This window comes from Engystomops pustulosus, chromosome 8 (assembly GCF_040894005.1).
Source record: "Engystomops pustulosus chromosome 8, aEngPut4.maternal, whole genome shotgun sequence".
Classification (NCBI taxonomy): domain Eukaryota; kingdom Metazoa; phylum Chordata; class Amphibia; order Anura; family Leptodactylidae; genus Engystomops; species Engystomops pustulosus.
The window spans coordinates 51,794,277-51,813,152 of record NC_092418.1 but is presented as its reverse complement, the minus strand read 5'-3'; the positions used below and the strand labels follow the sequence as shown (position 1 = coordinate 51,813,152).

The window sequence follows — 18,876 nt, the reverse complement described above, 5'->3', positions numbered from 1 at the left end:
CTGTTTAAGCCTTTATACTCATTCACTCTAGGAAAATGTACAACTATACCCAGGAACAAACTTTTTCCTACAACTTTACCTCTGTACACTAAAACACAATTGCTCACACTTAACGTTACCCTACAATCTCAACAAGCGACTTCCTATACATTCACACAAAACAACCTGGCTTATCAAAGATAGTAATGTAATATGAAAACTTGTTACTTACCAGGATTTCCTCTGTACCAAAGATCCAAATTCCGTTCACAGATTGAAGTAGCGCAGATATGTTGACGTGGATTCTCTGTAGAATTTAAATTACAGGTCCCATCTGGGGTGCCAAATGTAAAATCTGCTTGGTTTTGGGGTGCCAGTTAATATTAAATTAACAACAATATTCAATGGATCTTTATAGGGGATTTATTAAGGGTACAATACAGGGGAATACACATAGAGGGTAAACTAAGGGACAGAGAGATAGTAGGGAAGGAAGTGCTCTAACTAAAGATCTGTATACCATCTTATATACACACACACACATAGCTCACACACATTGCCCATCATCCCACCTCCACCACTGTCTTGGCCAATCCAATGATGATGTAGAATCAATACATTCTTATCCCACAACCTTGCAGGACAAGTAACTTGAGTCTTTGTTTCCCATAGGATCTGGTAGAATCTCCAGGGGGCGATGGCCTCCAGGTGTAATAGCACAGTCCATTGTAATCACATGCAGCTGTCTCTACAATCTTTATTAGGGGCAATGTAGGCATTTATGGCTTAGTTCTTCCTCTGTCCACAAAGACCCTTAAACTTTCTCAAGCCACATCATGTAATATTTCCAACACGATTCGTCTGGGGTTCCAAGCAACCTAGGATAGCTAGACCTCCCTGATCTTAGATTGTATCATCAGGCGTCTATACTTCTTAGATTGCTTGACTGGACATATAATTCGGTTTCCAAACAGTGGGTCGCGCTGGAACAGACGTACGCCTCATCACTTCTCAAACTGTTGCCGTGGGTTCCATCGGGGACCTTTCCTGCGCCTGCGCCCCAAGCGATACTCCTCAGGGACGCCTTACGCTTATGGAGATCCCCGATTGCTAAGAAGACCCTATCCCGGGAACTCAGTCCACTTACCCCGATATTTCGCAATCCGTGCTTTCCGCCGGGAATGGCCAGGTTGTCTTTTCTGGGCTGGGGGGTCCTGGAAGACCCACAGATGTATGATATTCTACAGGGATCCCCTCTACCTTTGTATGGGGATTTTAATCAACGTCAGGGAAGCACTGGTAATTTGTGGTTTGAGTATTCGCAACTGAGATCCTTCATAGTCAGGGCAGGGGACGTAGCAGCATTTGCCGGTTCCCTTACAGCATTTGAAGGGTTATTCCGACTAGATTCTACCCCTCCACATGCCATCTCTCAAATCTATTCTATTCTGACGGGTGACTCTGAGACATCAGGACTTCCATTTGTAAGAAGTTGGGAAAGAGAGTTAGGGGCCCCTCTGACGCAGGAAGACTGGGACAAATCCTTCCTCTTCACACACAAGATGTCTTCTGCCTGCTCGGCCCAGGAGAAGGGATATAAGATTATGTCAAGATGGTACCGGGTGCCGACAGTGTTGCATCTAGCCTTCCCTTCAGTCTCAGACTCTTGCTGGCGCTGTGGAACCAACAAGGGAGACATGCTGCATGTGTGGTGGAGTTGCGAGGCTCTTATGCCCTTTTGGAACCAGGTGTTCGAAACGTATCGCAGAATTTCAGGCAAACAGGTGGCTTCTAGCCCAGACGTGGCTCTCAGTTCTTCCCGGCCAGATTGGGACCCAAAAAAGACATATTTTGCGCTTTTGCTTAATCGCGGCCAGGGCGGTAATCCCACGCCACTGGCGCTCCACCACATGCCCGTCTATGGCCGAATGGGCCAACGAAATGTCTCACCTCTTCCGCATGGAGGAACTAGCTATTATAACCCCGGAGGCTCATGAAAGGTTTCTGCGTGTGTGTTCCCCATGGATGAGCTATAGGGACTCCCAGGATTTCAAAGCTCTTTTCGAAACCCAGGCCACCTGATGGGCTCCCTAGGTTCTCTTTTTAAGGGGTACTTATAACTCTATTATAGAGGTTGAAAATATCTGACCATTTCCTCACTTATCCCTTTTCATGATACGAAGGGTTAACACCCACTAGAACCCTCCTTCCACTGTGTTCTTCCCTAAATGTTGTCTATCTAATGTTGTGTGTTCTTGTCTTGTGTTCTTGGAGTTTGTCCTTCTTGGGCCATTTACTGGCACTTTATCCTCAGCGGACATATGGTTTCATACTATGCCCTAATATATACGTCAAGAGATAACAGGCCTCGAGGGGAAGAGGAAAGGGGGTTACTCGTATATCTTTAATGGTTTTATCTCCGAGTCTTGCCTCCCCATCACCTTGGAGGCATCTATACTTCCACAGGGCTTTGCTGAACAAGAAATGTATGATATGGATATATGTATGTTTCTTATTGCAAGTTATGTTTGTGTTTTTGGACTTGTGACTTTCATCGTTCAATAAACTTGATTCAACATAATGTGCACTATAGACTTAAAAGATGCATACTATCACATCCCTATACACCCGTTCTCACAGAGATTTCTAAGGGTTTCTGTCCTGTCTCCAGAGGGTTCTACACTACACTTTCAATTTTGTGCACTTCCCTTTGGAATATCATCTGCACCAAGAACCTTTACAAAGGTGATGGCAAAGGTTGTGGCGTCTCTCAGACTACAGGATGTACTGATCGTCCCGTACCTGGACGACCTGCTTATTATTGGCCAAGAAAGAGAGAGTTTACTCTTTTCAAGAGATCTCACCCTAAAGACCTGGTAAATTATCAGAAATCAGAACTTTCTCCAGCTACTGTGAGAAAATTCCTGGGAGTAAACTTGAACTCAGTTTACCAAATGCCGTTCCTTCCACAGGACAAGGGAGACCACATCAAGGATCAGATAACGAAGTTCAGGAAAAAATCGTGATCTCCATCAGAGAGGCAATGAAGAGCCTGGGTTCTCTAACAGCCTGCATCTCCTCAGTAGCCTTGTGCCAGGCTCACTCCAGAACTCTCCAGGGATGGATCTTAAGATCCTGGAACAGAAGACAGGAGGACCTGGACAGGAAAATTCCGATTCCTCCTGCTGTCAAGAAAGACCTGCTATGGTGGTTGGAAGACGGAAATCTGAGGAAGGGAATATTTTGGTCAAACAGTCCTTACATTCTGATCCAAACAGACGCGAGTCAGACGGGCTGGGGGGCAGTGATGCCTCAGCATTTTTCTCAGGGTACCTGCACAGAGGAAGTTACAAGAAGGTCCTCAAATTTCCGGGAGCTGCAAGCTGTATGGGAAACCCTCAGCGCACACACTTCTCTCCTTGCTCACCACCACCTTCTCATCTTGTCGGACAATACGACTACGGTCTCCTATATAAAAAGGCAAGGGGGAGGCAGGTCTCCTCTCCTGAGCGCCCTAGCTCGAAGAATATTTTTGTGGGCAGAACAAAACACTCTGTCAATATCTGCCACCCATCTAAAGGGCACGGAGAACTCAAGGGCAGACTTTCTAAGCAGAAGGAAAATCCTCCAAACGAATGGAGTCTCAAGGAAGAGATCTTCCAGGAGCTAACATCCTTGTGGGGCCATCCTCTAGTGGACTTGTTCGCAACAAGGGAGAATACCAAATGCCCTCGTTACTTTTCTCTAGAAAAAGGGCGAACAGGGAACAGCTGGACGCTTTCTCTCACTCCTGGGACATTCCAGTAGCCTACGCCTTCCCCCCTTTTCCCCTGATCGCCAGGGTCCTGAGAAAGATATTCCAGGAAAGCACCAGGATTATTTTCATCTGCCCAAACTGGCCGAAGAAAAGCTGGTATCCACTCTTGAGAAGAATGTCGCCACAGGATCCAGTCATTCTTCCACTGTCCGGGGACCTACTACATCAGGGTCCAATCCATCATCCGAATCCGGGAAGATTACAGTTGTCTGCCTGGATCCTGAATCCAGCTACCTAAGTTCTCAGGGACTTTCGTCTGAGGTTATCAAGACCCTGAAGGCAAGTAGGAAACCAGTCACTTTTGCCATCTACCATAACATATGGAAGAGGTTCTGTTCCTTCTGTAAGGACAGTCCACCTTCCCAGGCTAATCTTAATATTTTGCAGGTGCTCGAGTTTCTTCAAAGGGGTTTGGAGCTGGGGTTGTCTACCAGCACCCTGAAGGTCCAGGTGTCGGCGCTTAGTGCTTTCTTCGACCAACCCCTCATCGAACACAGGTGGGTCAAGAGGTTTATTAAAGCAGCTTCTATGTTAAAGCCCCAGACTGTTAAAAAATCGTCAGCATGGGACTTAACTCTAGTCTTGAATGCCTTAATGAAGGAACCATTCGAACCTATTGACTCCTCCAGTATAAAAAACATAACACTTAAGACGGTTTTCCTGATAGCCATCACTTATGCTAGAAGGTTAGGTGAACTTCAGGCTATATCGATTAGGGAACCCTACATGAAAATTCTAGATGATAGAATTGTACTGATGTTTGATCCAAATTTTGTTCCAAAGGTGGTTTCTGACTTCCACAGGAATCAGGAGATTATCCTGCCCTCCTTCTGTGAGAATCCTTCTTCGGCAAGGGAACAAGAATGGAATTCTTTGGATGTGAGACGTTCTGTCATAAAATACTTACAAATCACTGAGCCCTGGCGTATTGACTCTAATCTTTTCATCCAATTTCAGGGGGAAAACAAGGGGAGGAAGGCGTCTAAGGCGACTATCGCAAGATGGCTGAGACTGGCGATTGCTTCATGCTACGACCTACAGAAAATACCAATACCATCAGGAATCCGAGCTCATTCGACCAGGGCTACGTCCACATCCTGGGCGGAAAGAAGAGGAGCGTCACTGGATCAGATTTGCAGGGCTGCAACCTGGTCTTCATCCACTACGTTCTCTAAGCATTATAGACTGGACTTGCACTTATCAAAAGACTTATCATTTGGACCCAAGGTGTTACAGGCGGTAATCCCTCCCTAAAAGCTTACTAATTTTGTAAGTCTCCAGGTTGGGCCGTCATGGGGGACGAAGCGGAAATTGTGAATTAGATTACTCACCTGTAATTCTATTTCCGTTAGTCCACCATGACGGCCTATATATTTTCCCTCCCAGTTGGAAATTCCTCATTTCTGTATTTTGCTTTTCAGATGAGTTTTTGTATGTGGTGCAAACATACTAATAAATCTGGTTGTATCTTCCTCAGCATGGTTATTTTGTAATCACTGGTGGGAGGATGCGGGGGGGAGCATTTAACCTCTCTTCTTCCTGTCCCTGCAGAGGTCAAGGGGCATCCTCCAGGTTGGGCCGTCATGGTGGACTAATGGAAATAGAATTACCGGTGAGTAATCTAATTCACAATTTTCAAATGTCCCTGGGGGTCTATATGGATGGTCAGGTCTAGAAAGTTGATTTGAGTCTCATGAATCTCGGATGTGAATTTCATCCCAATATTGTTGTTGTTGAGTTTCTCAACAAATTCATGAAATCGTGCCTTAACACCCTCCCAGAGGATCAGCACATCATCTAAAAATCTGCCCCAATAGGCAACGTGACAGTTGTAAGCTGAAAATTTGTCAGAAAAAAACAGGGAGTCCTCCCACCAACCAAGAAAGAGGTTCGCATATGAGGGCGCACAAGTCGCCCCCATTGCGGTACCCCTGACCTGGTGGTAGAAGGACCCCCTGAACAGAAAATAATTCCTAGTGAGTATAAAGTTGAAAAGCTTCAACAGAAATTTATTATGTTCTCTGAACTGAATGCCTTTAGTGTTTAGAAAATACTCGACAGCTTTAAGGCCCAAAGAATGTTCAATATTGCTATACAAGGATTCTACGTCCAGGCTAGCTATCAATGTGTCCGATGTGAGTGTAAGATCTTGTATCTTCATGATGGTATCTTTAGTGTCCTGTAAGTAGGACGGGAGAGCACAGACAAAAGGCTGCAGCATTTTGTCAATGTAAATACTACAGGCTTGTGTCAAGCAGTCACAGCTGAGACAATTGGTCTACCCGGCATTGGTGTCCGACCTTTATGCACTTTGGGTAGTGCGTTAAAGGTGGCTATTGTAGGATGTTCATTAAACAGAACTTTGTATTCATCCAGGCTGAGTAGATTATCAGCCCTGGCCTCCGATAGGAGTTGTTCCAGTTGTTTAACATACTTCGGTGTTGGGTCAGTACAAAGTATTTCATAAGTGTTCCTATCAGAGAGGAGTCTCTGGACCATGGCAATATAGTCTGCGGTGTTCATGATCACTGTGTTTCCCCCCTTATCCGAGGGTTTCAGTGTTAAATCATGGTCCGAGCGTAATTCCTCCAGGGCTTTATCTTCCTCAGCCTTAAGGTTTTTGAATTTATGGTTCTTATCCATTTTCAGTTTTTCTATGTCGTTCGAGACGAGTTGTACAAATGTCTCAATATTTGAGTATTTCGAAAAAGTGGGTGTGTATTTAGAACAGGGTTTCATATCTGTAAGTGGTGCTTGGACATTAGATGGTCCTTTCATGTTCTCCTCCTCCAAAGAGAGTAACGCCTCTAGGGCCTGTGTTTCTCTTTGTTTGAGTTTTTTCTTGTCTGTTTCCTCTTCACTAAAGATACCATCATGAAGATACAAGATCTAACGCTCACATTGGACACATTGATAGCTAGCCTGGACATAGAATCCTTGTATAGCAATATTGAACATTCTTTGGGCCTTAAAGCTGTCGAGTATTTTCTAAACACTAAAGGCATTCACTTCAGAGAACATAATAAATTTCTGTTGAAGCTTTTAAACTTTATACTCACTAGGAATTATTTTCTGTTCAGGGGGTCCTTCTACCACCAGGTTAGGGGTACCGCAATGGGTGCGACTTGTGCGCCCTCATATGCGAACCTCTTTCTTGGTTGGTGGGAGGACTCCCTTGTTTTTTCCGACGAATTTTCAGCTTAGAACTGCCACATTGCCTATTGGGGCAGATTAATAGATGATGTGCTAATCCTCTGGGAGGGTGGTAAGGCACGATTTCATGAATTTGTTGAGAAACTCAACAACAACAATATTGGGATGAAATTCACATCCGAGATTCATGAGACTCAAATCAACTTTCTAGACCTGACCATCCATATAGTCCCCCAGGGACATTTGAAAACAGACATTTTCTGAAAACCCACTTCCACCAACAATCTGTTAGATTGGCAAAGTTGGCATCCTCAGTCATTAAGATCTGGCATACCCATCGGGCAGTATCTCTGAGCCCGCAGAAACTGCTCTGATGAGGTTACCTTCAAAACAGAGTGTGATAATTTATACAGGAGATTCAGGAATCGGGGATACCCTAAAAAATGCCTATACAGGTCCTACTCCAGAGCAAAAAACACGGATAGGAGTACCCTCTTTCAACAGAAAAACCAACAATCAGCCCAGCAAGTCATTAGATGCATTGGTACCTATGACGCTTATGCAGATACCATCAAGAAGATCTTCTCCAGATACTGGCCAATTCTCACAGCAGATCCGGACTTGAAAGAAAAATTGACTTTTAGACCTACTATCACCTACCGTAGGGGTCCCAACTTGAGAAATCACTTGGTACACAGTCATTTCATGGAGACTGCAACATCCATTCGGAGTGTGAGAAGTCCCACCCCAGGATCCTATCCGTGTGGCTTCTGTTCCTTCTGCCCTCTCATGTCCAGAACAAAAACCTTCACTAACCCAGCGAATGGAGATTATATATCTCCATAAGACACTTTCTGAATTGTAAAAGCACTGCAGTGGTCTATGTGGCACAGTGTCCGTGCCCACGGCTATATGTTGGAAAAACTATACAACAACTACGGAGAAGAATCTCCAGCCATGTCAGTTCAATAACGACCAATAAAGACACCCCAATTTCTAGACATGTGAGACTCCATCATGGAGGGAATGCAAGCACCCTTAGATTTTGGGCGATCGATCAAGTCAAAACTGGACCTCGTAAAGGCAACATCGACCGTAAACTACTACAACTGGAATCGAGGTGGATCCATCGCCTTAAATCATTAAGCGCTTTTGGCCTCAATGAAGGGTTTACCTTCACTGCATATCTATGAGCCCTTTGATGTTATGCACTTTTTATTGTAAATATTTATAAATATTTGTTCTATCACCAATACCTCTAGGATTATCTTACATATTTATTTGGTACTTTACCACGCTGCACGTGGACAGCACAACCTCCCTTGCAGGCCCTCTCTAGAGGCTACTATGACCAACAATTTGGCCATAACACTCTATTTCTAAAACGCATCCTGTGTCTTTTGGCCATTTTTTTCTAGCAATTTTTCCTACAGATGATAATGGTATCCTAGCGATATTCCAATAAGGCTTCGTAGGCTATATACCCTCAAGATGATATGGCACATAGTTTAATGTGCTCGAGAATATATGTATAACTCATTTAGCCAGTACGACTTCGTAAGATTGGCTGCATACCGCTAAATGTAGCCAATGTGACTCGCTATACCACTCATTTATCTTCTCCACACTTGCCCCAAGTAGGTTTCCTGGCCCAGCATATTACTGCAGGTCTCTGCAACTATTCACTGTATATCCTCATGGTGCACATCCAGCGTCTAATGCAATATAGCTATACATAAGATCTTCATGCTTTTCAAGTATCACACTAAGTAAGCTGTGTATAATATCTACTGATCAAGCTCTGATCTACTATTCTGTAAATATTGACCTACTGATCAAATTTTACATCCAGCCACAGCAAGATACTTACCATACATCATGCTGATTTCCACATCTCAAGGATGCAGTGGCGAAATTTGTCATGCGCACCTGTAGAGTACAGGGTTGTTTTCTGCACGAAGTCCGTGGTCATGCGCGGAGCTCCTTCGGGCCGACAGTCAGCTGATTCCCACGACTACTGGTAGGAGTCGTCATCTTCTTCTGCATACCTCATTGGTCACTCGTAATGCCCATCACTTTTGGCCCGATTGGGATGCATTCCCTCTTTGTGAGTAATCCACTCCTACAGGCCGAATCTGGTCCTGCTGGGAGAGGCTTTATTGTTATATATCCGTCGTGACAGCACCACGATTAGCAATTAGCCCAAACCCCTGATGAAGCCAGTTGTACTGGCGAAACATGTCGGGGGGGCTAATGTTTGGCAAATTTTAATCTGCAATGTGGCTTAGTCAGTAGCAGGCAGTGGCAACAATCATTCCTACATCAACTGTGATAGGGACATATAGATCCATTCCAGTCTTTCCAGCTTATGAATCGCTGACTATAGGGCTAGGATACCTAAGCAGTAAATACGAAAATATAGCCTTACTGCCATAGCGGCACCTGCTGGGGCAGTGGAGGCAACATTCTAGTCCACCTGGTCTAGGGCTTTAGTCTACACCAAAGCTGCATTACCCTAGCTCAGTGGTGGCGAACCTATGGCACGGGTGCCAAAGGTGGCACTCCGAGCCCTTTCTGTGGGCACCCGGCCATCACCCCAGCACACCAGATAGGATTTACAGAATTTTCCTGAAGTTCCAAGCAACTTGGAAGAAAAGATGCTGCTTTTAGTGATATTTTAAAGTGACTTACTGGGCTACTTGGGAATGTAGGAAGAGGGAGAATGTGTAGAAAGGGCCTAATTATCTTTGCAGGACCTCCTGCTAGCCCCATGATTCTCTTTGTACAGAGGGACACTGGAAAGAAGCTAAAATGATGCAAATTCTCCCCACTTCTTTCTACTGTGTTGGTGTCCTCAGGAGGCCAGTATGATTGAACATTGTTGTACAACAGGCAGCAATAAGTTTCAGCTTTAATTTTTGGTTGGCACCTCGTGATAAATGAGGGTTTGGGGTTGCAGTTTGGGCACTCGGTTGCTAAAAGGTTTGCCATCACTGTCCTAGCTGGTAGCGCTGCGTAGTATACTCCACGATATTTGGCCAATAGTGGACTTACAGCAGCCAATTTAGATGGGCATAGACCCAACATTGTGTCCACTATCTCATACATTTCATCATTGACTAGCTGCAACTGCCTGTGACCTAGTTCACATTGTGTTCTTAACTCACCTCTTGTCCCGTGCACCAAGTGGTTCATGCCATATCAGTTTGAAACTTAGTGTAATTATTTTTAATATCTCGAATAAAAGTGATGTTTTATTTTCTCACCTGTCCGGATATGTGTCAATTTTGACTGCCCAGAGGCAGTTTTTGTAAAAAAATCTTTCTGAGTTTAACCCCTGCCGTGACAGAAGGTCCATTTGTTTTGTAAAGTATGGAATGCTACTGCACAGAGCCACTCTGCACCCGATACAATCAAACTTCTAACAGCTGCCCCCACTTGTGATTACGGCTTATGAGATGCCCACACCAGCACTGCACACATATACTTAGATACACACTTTTTTAGGTGCCGTACAGTTCACCTGGACACACACTATCTATAGCTCCTGCTAGTATACAGACACACACAAGCAGGGGTGTAACTAGGAGAGGCTGGGCCCCATAGCAGATTTCTGTACAAATGTATATATTTATATACACACACAAAGTTCTACACTCATACATTCACTTTATTCGGACCCACATAAATATATGTATACACTTATACACACTAGTTTATGTACTCATATATACATTTATACACTAATACATTGAGTATATACAAACTCGCATTATATACACACATATATTAGACACATCAAATTTATACACATTGGGGCAGATTTATCAAACTGTCTGAAAGTCAGAATATTTCTAGTTGCCCATGGCAACCATTCACAGCTCAGCTTTCATTTTACCAGTGCTCATGAATATTTTAAAGGTGAGCTGTGATTGGTTGCCATGGGGAACTAGGAATATTCTGACTTTCGGACAGCTTGATAAATGTGCCCCATAGTGTATGTATATAGAGAAACCGGAAGCACTCCATTCAAGTGAAAAAAAGTGTATATTCCATCCTATGCAATGTTTCAGTGTTAGGGTAGGATTCAAGACATCCTCTTTTAGTGTGCGTTGGCTGCGTGTTTCTAATCAATAAGCATGTGTGCACATCATAAGAAATTAATTCAGACAAATTGCTGATTTAAATCTCACTCATGCGATCATTGCCATGGCAAATCTGCACTGATAGATTAAGTCACTGCCCTCAGACTGACCCTGCAGGTCCATAAGGGACTCTACACTGGATCACTGCCTGACTAGACTGACTCTCAGGTCACTGTCCTTAATCATACGAGACCGCTCAGACTCCCAAAGAAAGTCTGTGGGCAACCCTTAATGACAAAACTGTATCTGTATAAACGTTGTCATCTAGGTGCTTCTCTCTTCCAGAATCCTTTGGGATTCTCTACCTTTTCTTTATGTGTCTGATCAACCTTATCCCTCGGGATCACGAGGAAGGAATGCAGAAGTTTTATCGCAGTACACTCACCTTCCCAGCCTCTAGGCCTGGCCTGACTCTCCTATCCCCACAAATCCAGTACACATCAGACACTGCTAATACAGGGTTACCTGTGCTGTCAATGTTAAAGAAGGTCATTGTCTTGTTGCACCAACCGTAGGTAAAGTCTCCTACCCTGGGGGCATCCTGGTCACCCCTATAGATACTGTGATAGTCATGGTTGGGATGTCCCTGAGCATACAGTCAGTCAGAAGAGACCGGCTAGCAAGAAGAATAAGTAAGTTTGTAAATAGAAAGCGTGGAAGCGTGCTGACTTCCCTCTAGCTTCACAGTCGTGGCACTGGTCAGCAAGACTTGGAAAGGACTGTCGTAGCGAGGCTCCAGACTCTCTCTCTGGTGTGTCTTTACCACTATGTAGTCTCCAGGCTTCAGGTTATGCGCCCTGAGGTCTGTCTGGATCTGAAAAAGTAATCAGAAACACTTTTGCCGACCTTTTCCAACGCCTGGCTCAACTGTGTGGCATGTTCCACCTGGTTTCCTGCCATCAGCTATAAGGTCTATGGGAAGTAGAGGCCTAGCCTGGGTGCACAGCCAAAAAGTACTTCAAAGGGGGACAATCCCATCTTTCTGTTGGGGGTGGTCCTAACTGAATGGTGGGCAGCAGGAAAGCACTCACACCATGGTTTCCCTGTTACCTCAATGGCCTCCTGGATCTCTAACTTAAGGGTACCATTTAAAGTATCTCAAAAACCACCACCAACTTGGGAAGGGCAAGGGATGTGCAGGGCCTGTCCTACACCCAGGAGGGACAAGGCTTCAGGTCTTTACCTGTCCAGTGAAGTGGGTTCTGCGACCGGACTCTATGGTCTCTGGAAGTACAACCCTGCAGAAAAATCTCACTCACCAACTTCTTGGCTGCAGCTCTGGCAGTAGCCTTGGTCATGGGAGAAGCTTCTGGCCTCCCTGGAAAAAAATCAATGTACACAAGCAAGTATTCCTACGTACCACTTTTTGGTAGCTGGATAAAATACATCTGCAGTCTCTGGAAGGGATACAGCAGCTTGGGTGTCACCTTCTGTGGGGTCTTTACCACCTTACCCGGGTTGTGGCGGGCACAGACTATAAAGGCTTTCACTAGTCTAGTGACGGGGGAAGTAACGCCCGGGGCAAACCACTTGCGGTTTATGGGCACTAGCATGGCCATTTTGGATATGTGTGTGTGTGCCAGCTTAGGGCTATGGAATGCATCAATTGCCTCCTGACTTAGGGCAAATGGGGAAGAGGCAATGCAGTCATCAAGGGGCAACATCAGGCTAGAGGCAGCAGACCTTATCCCAGGCCTGCAGGAGCTGGCCAGTCCTAGAAACATGTGAAGAGGCTTAGGGCCTCAGGGCAGGGGCACATTCTGGACTGCCAGCTTTCGTTCCTCTGTCAGGTATTTGCCTGTGGCTGAGGAGCAGTGGCCTAGGAAGACCACCTTCTCCTGGCAATACTGGAGCTTATCTCTGGAAACTTTGCAACCCTTCTGGAACAGAAAACACATAAGGTCAATAAATGCATTCTGGCAAACAAAAACAGTAGGTCCTCCGCATACTGAAAAGGAGAACATCCAGTAAGGGGCTAGTCTGCCAGTCTACTCCCTGTAGGACCGTGTAGTTCTGGCTGGGTGAGTTTTACCCCCTTGTGGGAATCTACATCAGATATACTGGAATACTGAACTGGTAAAGGCAAATAGGTACAGTCAATCTTCATGTAGGGGCACAGAGAGGAAAACATTTGCCAAATCAATAACAGTGAATAATATGTCACTCTGTGGACTGCTGCCATTTTGGGCTAGGGACCACTGGGCTTCAGTACACTCATTGGCAGCTTGGAGGTCTTGGACCATCCTACATGCGTCCGGCTGTTCTTTCTGGGTCTTTTTCTTGACCGGGAATGGGTTAAAATCATCGGGCTAGCAGGGGAGAGTCACACATCAGTTCTACAATGAAAGGCACTAAACCTGTTTGGGGGGCGTTCAGAAGAGGGACTGTTCTCGCTAACATCCTTGTCCGTAAACCCCCCCCCCCCCTGTAGCCTTTGTCAAGCATTACTTACTTTTTTAATTTTTCTGGATAGATTGTGCTGCTCGACTTTAGTTTTTTAGTATTTTATATATATATATATATATATATATATCTATATATCTCCTATATTAAAAGTATGCACTCGCCATATATTCACATACAGCATTGCATGCTGTTTACTCAAACCTCATGCTAGTACATGCCCTAGTTGGCAATTGTTACCATTTTGGAATTACTAGTCCTCGCACACTGTATTGCATTGTATTGTGTTGTACCATATCTCTATATTTTTGCATTTTTGTAGTCCATTTCTGCGCATACTGGAGTACACTAGTGATTTATCAACATGACTTCAGTGATGTGCCCTAGGGGGTCTTGTCGCAGGTAGCTAGTCACTATCGTATGACTTCACCTGCCATGTTCTGTCACGAAAGCAGTTGACCTGCTTTTTTTCATGTTTTAATTGGTTTTATATTGTCTGTCCATTTGATTTTTCTATTTTTTGTATTTGAATAAAGTATTTACTATTTTCTGCAGCTACTTGACACATGTTTTTCTTCTTCCTGTTTTCTTAAAAGGAGCAGCTAACATTGTTTCAGTGATTGCTCCATTAACACAGGTATGGGTGTTGATGAGGAAAGAGCTGGAGATCAATCTGTCATGATTAAGTAAGAATCACACCACTGGACACTTTAAAAGGAGGCTGGTGCTTGGCATTATTGTTTCTCTTCTGTTAACCATGGTTATCTCTAAAGAAACATGTGCAGTCATCATTGCACTGCACAAAACTGGCCTAACAGGGAAGAGTATCGCAGCTAGAAAGATTGCACCTCAGTCAACAATCTATCGCATCATCAAGGAATTCAAGGAGAGAGGTTAAATTGTTGCCAAAAAGGCTCCAGGGCGCCCAAGAAGGACCAGCAAGCGCCAGGACCGTCTCTTTAAAGTGTTTCAGCTTTGGGATTAGGCTACCAGCAGTGCAGAGCTTGCTCAGGAATGGCAGCAGGCAGGTGTGAAGTGCATCTGCACGCACTGTGAGGCGGAGACTCTTGGAGCAAGGCCTGGTGTCAAGTAGGGCAGCAAAGAAGCCACTTCTCTCCAGTAAAAACATCAGGGACAGACTGATATTCTGCAAAAGGTACTGCTGAGGACTGGGGTAAAGTCATTTAACAAATCCAAGAATATCAAACACCATTATGAAATGTTGGCCCAATGGTGTAATAGCTATTTTCTTGGCCCCCCAACTCTGAAATCCTTGGTGCGCGACAACCCTGGATAAGCAGATGATACTGATTACAGATTTGTTGACAAGAAATTGAAATATTGAATTTATATTTTCATGTTCTTAAGTAACCATTTTAAGACACATGGCTGGCGCATATGGCCAGTTGAGCCACCAAGTCTGTATCAATTAAAAATTCAATTTAAGGGACACAGGAAACCAATTTACATTCTTATTGATGTGGACAGGAAAATCACAGAGGGGGTGGGAGAAGTTGGTCTACAGACCATGTTCTAATTACGTTATCTTAAAGGGCAATGGTAACTTTCCCTTAGTACATAACATAAGAAGCAGCCTTATAACTCATAATTTATAACATATATGTATATTTGTGTATATATACACTCGCAATGAGCATGTTCCTCTCCCACCTTGGCAATAATCATGTCCCCCATGTCCCCCCACATTTCCTTGGCAATCAGCATGTCCCAGGCCCCCCCCCCTGGCAATGAGCATGTCCTCACCACATCCCCTTGGCAATGAGCATGTCCCCCTCACTCCCTTGGCAACAAGCATCCCCCACCCAACCACACATCCCCCAGTACGTCACAGGATGCAGAGCGCTGCTGATAGCACACAATGGGTGTGCATAATTATGATAATAACTGAGCGCCCTGTGTTAAGAGCGTCAAAGGGTCATTAGCACAATTTATAAAATTATTTTTGAAACGAATAATTTCTTTCACTAACCAACAAACTAACCGAACCAAGACATGATCCTGCATCAGCTTAACTACACCTATTTAAAGGTAGGTTCCAATGAAAACCACTGTTTATTAAGTGGTAGATATCCTTTAAGGCATCTATGGAAACATCTGCCTCGGCAATCTGTCACAAACACTGTGCATACCAAAGAGTTTATTGTTTGCCTGGTGCTCGGGTATGTTGAAGATCAGGTAGACCGATTACTGGGAGAGGCTGGTTTTGATCCAGAGCTCATGGTCCACCCCAATGACAAAGTAAGAGGTAGGTGGAAAGTCCTTCAAAATTATTTCATGTATATAAGGACAGGGCAAGGACCTTAAAGATGGCTGCAACTGAAATATGTGCCAAGAGAAGAGGGGGAGGTAAATAAGTGGCTCAAAAGTTGGTGTGGGAAGTAACTATGTCAACTGCATGAATAGTTCTGGTGTCTTATTAAACATATTAAACAGAAAACACAGTTTACAAATACAGGTGATTTGGATCCATGCTGGTTACAAGCAGGGAGATAGATAGGATCGACAGGGCATGAGTTGGATCACCCACACTTCGGCGTTTCGGGCTCTCCAGTTAAAATGGCACTCTTGGCTGTCTGGGAAAGAAACAGGGCTCTGTTGTGCTCAGTCTGGTAACCCAGAGCTGCATAGTATTGGCATGGCTCTCAGTTGCGATTCTGAGCATGGCTTTGGAAGCGGGATGGGGTGTGCTCTTTTTAACTAACTTGTTGAGCCATAGTGCTTGGGGTGGCAGTAGTGCATGGCTCAATTGAAATCCGGTCCATGTTAGGGGCCAGGGGCAGTGCAGTGGGACCTAGATCTGAGCAACTGGATCAGATGCCATGTGCTGCCAGGTTCCGGGGCTCTGACCAACGCCCTGATATTACCCGGTGCTATCCACATGGACACCTGGCATCTATGTTTCTTCATCTGTGGTCTGTCAAGGTGGACTTTCCAGGCCTGTGGTTGATTTTGGCCAAATAAGTGGCAGTGATCAGGGTAGTTGTGCCACATGGGTGGTGGCTAATGATGGATTAGTGCAGACAGTGGAGACCTGTGGTGGGGTTAATTAAAACACATTAGGTAAATATTTTTACACCATAATAAATGCAGTGCTTTACAAAAAAAATTCTCAGTAGGTATACTTAGCCTTTCAAATGTTTTCAGTGTACAATAGCGTGTTATACTGTTCTGTTTCCTTTAAATGAGTTTTCAGATGCATGGCATGAATGTGAATTTGTGTGGCTGAATCATTAGGAAGGTGGTAGTCAATGCGGCGCACACTGGTAGTGAATGGAATCCGGAGTAATCTTCATAAGAAACTTTTTGCTTGTAGCTCAACAACACAACGCGATTCGGAATCTCAAAGGATTACTTTTTCAAGTGGGAACAAGCTAAAAAACACGTACATACACTCACCGGCCACTTTATTAGGTACACCATGCTAGCAACGGGTTGGACCCCCTTTTGCCTTCAGAACTGCCTCAATTCTTCGTGGCATACATTCAACAAGGTGCTGGAAGCATTCCCAGAGATTTTGGTCCATATTGACATGATGGCATCACACAGTTGCCGCAGATTTGTCAGCTGCACATCCATGATGCGAATCTCCCGTTCCACCACATCCCAAAGATGCTCTATTGGATTGAGATCTGGTGACTGTGGAGGCCATTTGAGTACAGTGAACTTATTGTCATGTTCAAGAAACCAGTCTGAGATGATTCCAGCTTTATGCCATGGCGCATTATCCTGCTGAAAGTAGCCATCAGATGTTGGGTACATTGTGGTCATAAAGGGATGGACATGGTCAGCAACAATACTCAGGTAGGCTGTGGCGTTGCAACGATGCTCAATTGGTACCAAGGGGCCCAAAGAGTGCCAAGAAAATATTCCCCACACCATGACACCACCACCACCAGCCTGAACCGTTGATACAAGGCAGGATGGATCCATGCTTTCATGTTGTTGACGCCAAATTCTGACCCTACCATCTGAATGTCGCAGCAGAAAACGAGACTCATCAGACCAGGCAACGTTTTTCCAATCTTCTACTGTCCAATTTCGATGAGCTTGTGCAAATTGTAGCCTCAGTTTCCTGTTCTTAGCTGAAAGGAGTGGCACCCGGTGTGGTCTTCTGCTGTTGTAGCCCATCTGCCTCAAAGTTCGACATACTGTGCGTTCAGAGATGCTCTTCTGCCTACCTTGGTTGTAACGGGTGGCGATTTGAGTCACTGTTGCCTTTCTATCAGCTCGAACCAGTCTGCCCATTCTCCTCTGACCTCTGGCATCAACAAGGCATTTCTGCCCACAGAACTGCCGCTCACTGGATGTGTTTTCTTTTTCGGACCATTCTCTGTAAACCCTAGAGATGGTTGTCCGTGAAAATCCCAGTAGATCAGCAATTTCTGCAATACTCAGACCAGCCCTTCTGGCACCAACAACCATGCCACGTTCAAAGGCACTCAAATCACCTTTCTTCCCCATACTGATGCTCGGTTTGAACTGCAGGAGATTGTCTTGACCATGTCTAAATGCACTGAGTTGCCGCCATGTGATTGGCTGATTAGAAATTAAGTGTTAACGAGCAGTTGGACAGGTGTACCTAATAAAGTGGCCGGTGAGTGTATATACACACATTAAGAGGCATATCTAAAAGTGACAACATCAAGAGATGGAAAGTATTGACATATACCATATTAGCACTGCACATAACTATATAGCGAAGGTGATTACAATGGATAAATAAATAAATGGATCAAATAAAAATAGATATACCGTATATACTCGTGTATAAGCCGAGTTTTTCAGCACAAAAAATGTGCTGAAAACGTCCCCTCGGGTAATACACGAGTCAATGTAAACTGTGTAAACTGTAAAAAATACTTAAAAAATAATAAACTTATATAATCACCTTCCGGTGGCCCCGACGTGCAGCGCTGCTCCCCCGATGTCCGTGCCGCTTGTCTTCAGGCTTCCGCGCCCGTCTTCTTTCTTCTGCTGGGCGCTGCCATGTCTTTCCCACTGGCGGCGCCTAGTATGACGTCAGCAGCGGCGCGTCATACTAGGCGCCGGCCGAGAGAGAGCAATGGCGGCGCCCGGCAGAAGAAAGAAGACGGGTGCGGAAGCCTGAAGACAAGCGGCGCGGACATCGGGGGAGCTGCGCTGTACGTCGGGGCCACCGGAGGTTGAGTATATACGTTTTTTTTTTATGCTGGGGGAAAGCTGTATACCACTGGGGGCAAGCTGTATACCACTGGGGGCAGTGCTGTATACTACTGGGGGAAGTGCTGTATACTACTGGGGGCAAGCTGTATACTACTGGGGGCTGTGCTGTATACTACTGGGGACTGGCTGTATACAAATGGGGGGCAGGCTGTATAC

General features: G+C 44.9%; 1 protein-coding gene across 17 annotated transcripts in view; it reads left to right on the top strand.

The window, feature by feature from the left end:
• The window catches only part of PMS1 (PMS1 homolog 1, mismatch repair system component), a 357,887-nt gene that overhangs the window by 313,263 nt on the left and 25,748 nt on the right, over positions 1-18,876 (top strand). The window lies entirely within an intron of this gene.